At 43.3% G+C, this 8,696-nt stretch overlaps 1 long non-coding RNA gene across 1 annotated transcript in view; it reads right to left on the bottom strand.

Moving 5' to 3' along the window:
* LOC124245785 (uncharacterized) overlaps positions 1-5,616 on the bottom strand; it is a 27,569-nt gene extending 21,953 nt beyond the window's left edge. Inside the window, exon 1 of the long non-coding RNA XR_006890345.1 lies at positions 3,564-5,616. This is a non-coding gene — a long non-coding RNA (uncharacterized LOC124245785). The remainder of the gene's footprint in view (positions 1-3,563) is intronic.
* Positions 5,617-8,696: the final 3,080 nt, after the last annotated feature.

Here is an 8,696-nt window from a genome sequence, read left to right as displayed (position 1 = left end):
AGGGACCACAGATGCAATTAAGCACCTTTCTGTCCCAAATACCACCTAGTAATACAAGAGGAGTTAGAGAGCATGAGATCCTAGACAAACAGAAGGGACTGTAGCTGCAGTTGAGCATATTAACAGTCCCAAGAACCCCATGTGTAATGCAAAGGGAGTTAGAGGGCATGGAATCCTAGACTAACAGAGGGGACTACAGACGCAATTAAGTATATTTCTGTCTTTCTGTCCCAAGTACCACCCTGTAAGGCAAAAAGGAGTTGGAGGCCACGGGATCCTAGATGAACAGAACAGACTGTAGCTGCTATTATGCTCATTAACAGTCCCAGATATCCTCTCTGTATGCAAAGGGTGTTGGAAGGCATAGGATCCTACTAACAAAAGGGACTGTAGGTGCAATTAAGCCCATTAACAGTCCCAAGTATTTCCTGTGTAATACGAAGGGAGTTGGAGGGCACGGGATCCTAGACTAACAGAAAGGACCACAGATGCAATCAGCCCATTAACAGTCCCAAGTGTCCTCTGCAGTAATGCAAAGGGATAGGAGGAGATGGGATCCTAGACAAACGGAATGGACCACATCTGCAATTAAGCACCTTAAAGGTCCTACATAGCCTCTGCTGTGACGCAAAGGGAGTGGAGTGGGTGGAACCCTACACTAACATGAGGGATAGTATCTGCACTTAAGCTCTAACAGTCCCCAGTACTCTCTGGTAATGCCAAGGGAGTTGGAAAAAGATGAAACCATGCACTAACATAAAGGACAATATCTGAATTTAAGCACTTAACAGTCCCATGTACTCTCTGGTAATGCAAAGGGAGTAGGTGAGGATGGGATCCTAGACTAACAAAAGGGACTGTAACTGCAAATGAAGCACATTAACAGTCCCAAGTACCCTCTGCAGTAATGCAAATGGAGTTAGGTGGGGATGAGATCCTAGGCTAACATAAGGGGCTGTAACTGCATTTAAGCCCATTAGCAGTCCCTTGTATCCTGTGGTAATGCAAAGTGAGTAGTAGTGGATGGGATCTTGGACTAAGGGAAAGGACTTTACCTGCAATTAAGTACATTAATAGTCTCAGGTACCCTCTGCAATAATGCAAAGTAAGTGAAGGGGATGGGATCCTAGACTAACAGAAGGGACCACAGCTGTAAAGGAGCACATTAACTGTCCTAAGTGCCCTCTACAGTAATGCAAAAGGAGTTAGGTGGGGATGGGACCCTGTTTTAACAAGAGATATTGGGGATATCAATTTTGCACATGAACAATTTCAGGACAAGGTCCTTAGGTGATTTGCACCTTTCAGATGTAAAGTAAAGATGGTGCAGGGTTCCTGATACAAAAGGCTCAGTTTTAATCAATTAGGATTATGTGTATAAACTGTCCTAGTGCAGAGTTCTTGAGTAGTAAAGGCCCCTGGATGGAGTACAAAGGGAGTGGGTATGGCTTCTTCCCAGGACATGGATAAATGCAATTATGGACATTTTCAATTAAAGAGAAGGGTCCTTGAGTGATCGGCCCACATTATAGCATACAAATGGGATACAGTGGCTCTTTCAAATAGACAAGACTTTAGACAACTGCAACTGTGCAAATTAACTGTCCAAGAGCTGTGTTGTTTAATATTATGCACTTGTTAGCAATATCCCACAGAGGGTGGGATGGGGTGAGATCCCATTTTTTTAATACACAGGACCATGAATATATGCAATTATGCACATCAACTTTAAGAGAAGGGAACTTGGGTAATCAGAACACCTCCGAAGTAATGGCACAGAGGTAAGGAATATCCTAGACTAATGGGTGGGACAATGAGCAATGAGGATTTTACATACTATGCAAGGTGCTAAGTACTACCCAGGAGCAATGGAGAGAGCATGGGTGGGTCTTATCTGTTAGGCAGGTCCATGAACAATAATGATTGTATCCATTAATGTTCCAAAGTAAAGAGCTTTAAGGGTGAGCACCTCTACTATAGTGCAAAGAAGCTGTTACTTGTATAAGGAACAGGAATACGGACAACTAGGGTTCTACTCAATAATTCAAGGAACATGGTCTCAGGTAGCCAGTACTGCCTAGTAGCAATTCAAAGAGGATGGAGGGTTGTTGATTAATGAGCAAGACAATGTACAATAACAATTTGGTACTTTAATTGTCCAAGAACAGCAGGACTCCCCAGAAGCTAGGCAAAAAAGTAGGGTGCCTTTGTTTAATGGACAAGGTTATGACAAGTGGGACTGAGCCCGTTTACTGTTGAACAGGGCTTGGGTTTCCTGTGCCCCCTGCTGAATGTAAAAGGGTTTTGGACTGGGATCTAATCCAATGGGCAGAATTATCAACAATGAGAATTCCACTCAGTACAAAGAGTTTAGGTGGTCAGCACAGTATATGAGCACTGCCCAGAAAATTGTGACTGTGATTACTGCAGCAATGACAAAGGAATGTTTTCTCCTTCCTTAAGGGCAGTAGATTGAGAAGATGTTGAGTAACTAGAATTATGGACAATAACTGTGTGATATGAAACTCTGGATTAATTAACATTTCCTAACATTAACACAAATGGTGCACAGAGTCTGTTCTATCATGGGACAATGGACAAACGGGATTGTGTACATCAATTGAAAATGATGACTCAGGTAGTCAGCACTGAAGACCAGCAAGGCTAGAGGCAGATAGGGTAACCTAGTCTAATGGATGAGCAATGGCCAACTTATTTTTAGCACTGAACCAATGCAAATTGCTTTAGATAGAAGCAGGGCTGGGGGGAGCTGGGAGCTGGGAGCTGGGGCTGGGGTTGGGGTTGGGGTTGGGGCTGGGGCTGGGGCTGGGGCTGGAGCTGGAGCTGGGGCCGGGGCAGGGGCTGGGGCTGGGGCTGGGGCTGGGCCGGGGCAGGGGCTGGGGCTGGGGCTGGGGCTGGGGCAGGGGCAGGGGCTGGGGCTGGGGCGGGGGGGGGGGCTGGGGTAGGGACGTTGTAAGGGCTGCGGGCCGTGTAGGCAGGGAACCATAGAAAACTGAAACTGTGGGCATTAATATTCCAATATAATAAGTTTCAATAGAGGAAACGAGTCCACAGCAATTAAAGTTTTCTGCTTGATAGGTATGTGATCAATTAGTGCAGCATGAAGGATGGGAACAAAGCAAGGCCTGGACCAGAGGGGACCTTCAAATATTCCTATTTACATAGGGTCTCACAGTTAAATTTTTAATTAACTATTTCTGTGCTATAAGACTCTTCAAAAATCCGAAGGGAAGTAGTTTATTCAGTCAATTTCAAAGTAAAAAAGTTAGTAAAAATGTTTTAAGTGCCAAATCATTTTACTTTGAATATCTAAAGCCAAAAAAAAAAAGTTTAAACAATTTATAAAAAAGAAATTGGAAACTTTAAGAAATTTTAAGGGACCCAAAAGTGAAAACTCATTAAGTGTAATTGAAACGAATTCTACAAATAAAGCCCCTAAATACATTTCCATATAGTCACTTAAGGCTTAAATCGAACACTAGCAAACCACATAATCAAACTATATATGACTGACATCCAAGAAATAGAAATCAAAATCCGACCCCAGCATTAGCCACGGGGTAGGTGTTCCTCTTGAGGAAGACAGGGATTCCTCTTCTGCCACCTGTTGGCCAACGATCATCTGCGATCCATTCTGGTCTTGGCCACGACTCACCGCCATATTCATACTTGGCAGGCATGGAGCACTGCCCCTGGCCACAGTGCGGAAGAGCAGAAGCCAGAGGGGAGTAGACTAGCCTGAGGCCACGGCAGCAACGCAGAGAGGAATGGGGTGAGGTTCAGCCCGCACAGCCAGCTATCCAGCACTGCAAGAGTCAATGCCAGAGGGGAGGGAGCAAGTGAGAGGGGAGGGAGGTGGAAAGGCCAAATGTCCTTGGAAAGACCTTGGTTACCACCCACTGGGAGCCGACGTAGAGACGTGGCCTCTCTGCTTCCTCCACCTGACTGGCTGAATAAAGACCACAGTGCAGTGCTACACTAACTCATAGTCTAATTCCATCCTCTACTAATTGGTTGTTCCCAATTCTACCACCCCTTCTGATTGGGTGGGTCGTGCGGCAATCCAACACTGTCCACCCCACCTTTCTCCCACTTTTCGCGGCAAACGCGGCAAACCCGGCAAACGCGGCAAACCCCGCCATCTTTAACAATGCGGCAGGCCCACCTGGTGCAAAGCCCGCCAAGAATGTACCGGGCAAAAACCCCCCGCCATGACGTCCACGTGACGAACTGCCATGATATCCACATGACAAGGTCTGCCATATTGTCCCTGCGGCAAAACCTGTCAGGAAATGCACAAGGCAAACACAAAAGCCCGCCATATTTTACACTGCGGCAAGTACTTCAGCCGCCATCTTTTGCCATGTAACAGAATATTTCCACCGCCATGCTGCGCACTAGAACAAAGACACCACCATGATGTGGCCTTCCCGCCACTTGAACACTGCGGCAAAACTGTGTCCGCCATTTTGGACACTAACAAAGCAGGCAGCCATGCTGAGCAATGCCGCAAAGTCAAAACCGCCATTTTGAACCCTGTGCCTAAGTTTCCTCCCTCCCATTTTCGATTAGCCTCTTTTAACATAACACAGGACCATCCTGTTTCTCCACCTCACGATACCCTAATTCATACAAAGCTCCTAACGAGCCTCCAATAAGCTCATTGTAAACATTTAGCTGATGCAGCGCATACAACTGCCTCTGCCTGTCCCGCTATCCATCTTGTCTCACTCGTTTATTCTTAGCACAAGCAACTAACCGTCAGCGGAGCTGGGCGGCAAATCTAAAGTGGCCGCCATCTTTCCTCCCCCGCCTGACCAAGCTCCTAGCCTAACTGCAAAGTCATCTCCCAGCCAAAGCCGTAGGTCCACTCACACACCACCAAACGATTAGCAGCAAAAATTTGTAGACATTCCAGATAGTACAACGAACCACAAAAACCAACAATTTTCTATCCATAAAAACCCCCGATGGGCAATGAAAAAAAAAATCTAAGCAGGTATCCGTGGCCCCGATGGGCAAGGAAAAAAAAAATGAGAGCAGGTATCCGAGGCCCCGATGGGCAAGGAAAAAAAAAAAAATAGAAGCAGGTATCCGAGGCCCCGATGGGCCAAAAAATAAATTTAAGGAAAAAAGCAGGTATCCGAGGCCCCGATGGGCTGAGGGGGAAAAAAAAAATAAACGCAGGTATCCGTGGCCCCGATGGGCAAATTAAAAAAAAAAAAAAAATTAAAAGGCAGGTATCCACAGCCCCGTTGGGCAAAAAAATAAGAAGAAGATCAGGTATCCGCAGCCCCGATGGGCAAAATACAGAAAAGGGAAGGAAACAGAAAACTAAACCACAAAAAACAGAGTTGTCAACCAAAAGTCATTTCCAAAGAAAATTCCTTTAAAATGAAAATTTGCCTAAAAATATCTTAAATACCTGAAAAAGAGGGAGGAGGTGTCAAGAAAATACTAGGAGAAAGTTTATAACTTTAAAAATATTTTATGGAATTTTGGTGAATTTTTCTAAAGAAATATGCCATAATGGGTGGTTGGGGGCTGGAAAATGTTCCAGAAAGAACCACACGGGCAAAGAGATCAAGTGTTAGCAAGTTTCCACCCTAGGAAAAGAAAAAATATGGCGGCAGCAGCAAATTGCAGCGCTTTAAGAAGTGAGGGGGAGGGGACTGGGGGGTGGAGGAAGTAGAAGAGGCGTGGCCTAGAAGATTGAAAGCCATAAATCTTTGTGGTTTAGCCGGCCCCAAATTTACTTAGGAACAAGAAAAAGGGGTATTTGAAGAAAACAGCAACATATTAGCAAGAACACTAGACTAGAAATAGTATTCATTTTTAGTCCAAGAGATACAACTTCAATGGGTTTTCAATGGGTTTTCAACAAAATAGGGACGTTGAGTGAATAAAATTAGGTAACTAATGCTAAAATCCTCCATAAAAAGCATAACAAATGAAAAGATGTTAGTTTAGTGTTGAAATAGGAAGACTGAAGTAGTACAGCTTTGATATGTTGATAAAGTATCCAAATACCTCATTCAGCTAGAATGTCTAACTTCCCTACCAAACTTTTGAACCAAAGAAGCTAGGAAGGAGCAATACGTTAAGGTTAGAACCCTCTTCAAGGGACTTCCCCTTCCATTACCTAAGGCGATAGTGAAGGTTTAGTCCTTTGTTTTATAGGTTGTCAAACAGAGGCTCAGAAAGGTTACACGACGTACATGAGGTCGCACGCTATGATTCTGAGACAGTAAATTTTCTACTCCAACACGAAGTCTTTGTATGGCCCCTGATCGCAGGCGATTAGAAGTGCTTATAAGTCAATTGATAAGCAAAAGAGAGGAAGGAAAGGAAGGCATTTCACAGAATGCCAATTTGGCCCCGAAATAATCGAGTACTGTTTTTGACCTGTTTGTAAGTTTTAAACTGCGAATCCTTAATCTTTAGTATTTTTCTACTTTCTCCGTGAATCCGATGAACCCAACATCGAACCAATCTTAAGAGCACAGTAGTGAAGTTCACCCACTGGCAGTAATAGTAGGAAAAAGCTCAATAGTAGGAAAAAGCTAAAGCTGCCCCCAGAAATCTGGCTATGTCAGTGAGAAGCACTTTGTCTCATAAACTGTCCTATATCGTTTATCAGAGGAACGATAGAGAACCTGAGGGAGACAACACAAACTATCACACAACAACTCCTAGAAAGTCAAAGGGTACATTGCCGTCCCGCTAGCTGAACTGGAAAGTATAACTATTAACCCAAATACTATCAGGTAAGCATGCCATCCAGTCTCCAAATAAATAATAAAGTATGCAAAATGGTCTCCCTTAAAGGACACGCTCTAATCTGACTTGTCATTCCAAATGAGAGATATTGCATTGTAAAAGTGGTACCCTTGAAAAGACGATGCTTAACGCAAAGTGAATATAATAATAGAATTTCAGCCTGGAAGATAATTTTCCACGGGAGTCTTCCTGAACACCCCAAAATTAAACTATGAAGCAAAAGCCTACAAACAAGACCTGCTATACTCTCCAGATTTGGGGGAGGAAGTGGGATTAATTTGTATATATATAAAATTCTGAATGACTTTAAAATGTTTCTACCCTAACTTAAGCTTTCACAAGTTTCTAGTGAAAAAAATAGGGGGAAAGGAGTCTTCCATTGTATGTAAATTGAGATTGAGGAATTGTGAGTTTTTCGCTTTTGGTTTAAAAGCTAGTGGCAGCATGAGGATCCCAGAGTAGAGGTCCTTGGACTTGGATAACTTTGGTTGCACTTTAGTGAAATAACTGTTGACAAGACTGCCTTGCGTGTCAGATCTCTCTAGTGAGAATTGTGTTATCTGTGTGGAGTTTAAAATTATGGTAATGATCATCGTATATTTGAAAAATAACAACCATACCTGTAAAAGGCAGTGGCTACAAACGTTTTGATATCACTCAGACATCGGGAAAAAAAAAGGTTATATAAGTAGTATTCCCTTAACCCTGGGGTCTCAGCCTGAACTAACCAGCAGGACCTAAAAAGCAAGCCAACTACCACCAGCAGCAAGACTATCGTGCCACCTGGACCAGTCTTAAACTCTTTCTCTATAGGCCATGAACTAATAGTATCACCAGGAATCTAATCCCGCGATAAAATTTAACCCTAATGTTGTGTCTTTAGCACAGACTACCAATTATTAGGGTAACTAGGCCCGTCCAACAGAATTTTTACAATCGTGGAAATGTTCTATACTTTTTAGACCTCGAGTTACGGAAGATTTTCTTAAACAAAACTCAAAGAACATTGAGTACAAAAGGTCAATAAATCTGACTTTCTGAAATTAAAAACTTTTGTTTCAAAAAAGCACCTTCAAAGGTAAAAAGACAAGTCATAAACTGGTTGTTCCGGGATTCTTCGGTCAGGCCGTGGCTTCAGGAGGTGGCAGGCTAGCAGATTACTACCATTGGCTATCATAGTAACTTCTTGCATGGAATCAATCGGGTGAGATTAGGCCGCCAAAATGGTGATAAGATGCCGATTTTGGGTGACTCTCACTCACATCGGACGCAGGACATTTTCAGGCTCTAAACTACCAGGGCTCACTGCTGACACTTCGGCTGAAAGAATTGCAGAGGCAAGAAATTTATATTATTTCAATACAAACAGGTTCCAAAGAGCTGTTGCATTGGAAGTAGTAACAGTGTTGCTACCTTTTCTCATAATGAGAGAGATGAAAATAGCCAGGTGTGGTGCATTTGACAATAAAGAGCATGAAGAAATGGTTTCTAGACCTGCAAAAGAAGAGATGGTACATGGGCATTATGAAGAATTTTCACATGAACTGTTCAATAAAGAAGTATATGTTTGTTCAATAAATAAATATATATTCTCTACTCATTCTAAATCTTCATTACTAAATTACTACACCTCACATGGGCCCATGAATTTTATAATGTATTTTAATCGGATTACTTAGATAGAAAGGGAGTCTCGAAAAGAATTTGCCTAGGGTCCTGCATGCCCTGGAGCATCCATGCGCTCTTCTGCTATTCATCACCCTCAGGCACTACTCCACCCCTCCCCCACCAAGCCCTCAGTCCTCCCCTTCACTTTCTTCTCTTCACAGCCTGGCTTTGCCTTCACTGCTGCTTCGCTTCATTTTGTAAACCTGTTGGGATTACAGATGTGGAAA

The sequence above is a fragment of the Equus quagga genome, chromosome 10 (assembly GCF_021613505.1).
Source record: "Equus quagga isolate Etosha38 chromosome 10, UCLA_HA_Equagga_1.0, whole genome shotgun sequence".
NCBI lineage: Eukaryota > Metazoa > Chordata > Mammalia > Perissodactyla > Equidae > Equus > Equus quagga.
The sequence above is the reverse complement of the archived record's forward strand: the minus strand, read 5'-3'. Positions and strand labels throughout refer to the sequence as shown.